Source organism: Rhipicephalus microplus, unplaced genomic scaffold (assembly GCF_043290135.1).
Source record: "Rhipicephalus microplus isolate Deutch F79 unplaced genomic scaffold, USDA_Rmic scaffold_274, whole genome shotgun sequence".
In the NCBI taxonomy this organism is placed as follows: Eukaryota; Metazoa; Arthropoda; class Arachnida; order Ixodida; family Ixodidae; genus Rhipicephalus; species Rhipicephalus microplus.
The window spans coordinates 25198-26902 of NW_027464845.1; the positions used below are offsets into that span (position 1 = coordinate 25198).

General features: G+C 44.8%; 1 pseudogene; it reads left to right on the top strand.

Moving 5' to 3' along the window:
- Nucleotides 1-273: 273 nt before the first annotated feature.
- LOC142793088 (uncharacterized) lies at nt 274-1268 on the top strand (annotated as a pseudogene).
- The last annotated feature ends 437 nt before the right edge of the window (nt 1269-1705 follow it).

A 1705-nucleotide genomic window follows, 5' to 3' on the forward strand; every position in this document is an offset into this window, starting at 1 on the left:
ACAAGGTTTTGTGGCATTCTTGGCTTATCAAAGCCACTTCACCATAAGACATTTTACAACATTGTCAAGAAAGTGCACACTGCTGCCACCAAAGCAGCCTCAGACAAAATAGCAGAAGCAAGACAAATAACTGCACTACAAACTGATCGGACTGACGTTGCTGTCATGTTTGATGGGACTTGGCAAAAGCGCGGACACAAGAGCCACAATGGTGTTGGCACTGCAATTTCATTGGACACTGGCCTCTGCCTAGACTACGAAGTGTTGGCAAACTACTGCCAAGGCTGTAGCAGCCACAAAGTCCTTGACAACGAAGAGGAAGAAGTATGGCAGGCCTTCCATTCTCCTGTGTGTGAAAAAAAATGTGGACTGCACATCACATGCCATGGAAACACAAGCTGCACTACGCATCTGGAGCAGGACGCAGTCCTATAACATGTAGTTCACCACATTTCTGAGCAACGGCGAAAGCAAGGCATATGCTGCAGTCTGTGAAGCACACATATATGGATCGAAGGCAGTGACGAAAGAAGACAGCACGAACCATGTTGCCAAACGTCTTGGTACTGCATTAAGAAAGCTGAAAACACCACTGCCCCATGGGCAGAAGCTCAGTGACAAGACCATTCAAAGGCTGCAGAAGTATTATCACATCCCAATAACCAGCAACCGGGGCAGCGTAAGAGGCATGTTCTGTGCAATCTGGGCCTCGTGTTTCCATTTGCGCTCCAGCAATGAGGCAAGCAGCCACAAGCTCTGCCCCGATGGGAAAGGGTCATGGTGCAGGCAAAAGAGAGCCCTAGCTCTGGAAGAACCTGCTCCTGAACACACCCCCTCCTGACCAAAGCACAACGCAAAGCACTGCTAACAATTTATGAACGTTTACCAGATGCCGAACTGCTTGCCCCCTGTTTGCAAAGGAAGACAGAAAACGCCGTTGAATCCTTGAATGACAAGATTTGGATGTTGTGTCGAAGAGTCGTTTCGCATCCCGTACTGCAGTGGAGACTGCCACCGCCATTGCAGTGCTGTGGTTCAACAGAGGCCACTCTAGCTTCGAAAAAGTGCTGGAAGAACTGGGAGTCCTTCCTTCGAAGCTGCTGGTCAGACTCAGCCTGGAAAGTGATCAGAAAAGAATCCGGAAGACGTCTGTGAAGCTGACTGCTGAAGCCAAGTCCCATCGCTGCAGCCAGGTGAAACGAGCCCGTTCCGAGGACTCCGTTCGCAAGAACCGTGAAGGCAAAACTTATGCATCAGGAATGTTCTAGTGTTCCAAGTCTAGTAATAGACATGTTGAAGTACATTTACACAAAGTTTGATTTAATTTCAGCAAGAATTTTGGCATTCAATGTACAAATAAACTTTCATTTGAGTTTTTCTCAAATTGGTGTTTTCGCCCATTTTTAAAGTTCGTGCGCACAATTTTTACCTCTTCTACTTGTATCCCAATGAAATTTTGCACAGATGTTCCTTGGGGTGCATAGAGTGCGGAAATCTTGTTTATATGTCTAGTCTCAAAACATATTTATTATAGTTCGAAAACAGAATGCCAACAAACAAAAAGGAATGACACTCTAATTTTCATTAATTTTTTGTTAATAAGAAAATGCAGATAAAATGAATTCACCTAGATTTTAGCATTTTGTGGCTTGTAACAAACTACCAAGTGTGTTTTAAAATGCTTTGGCATATCAATTACTAAAGA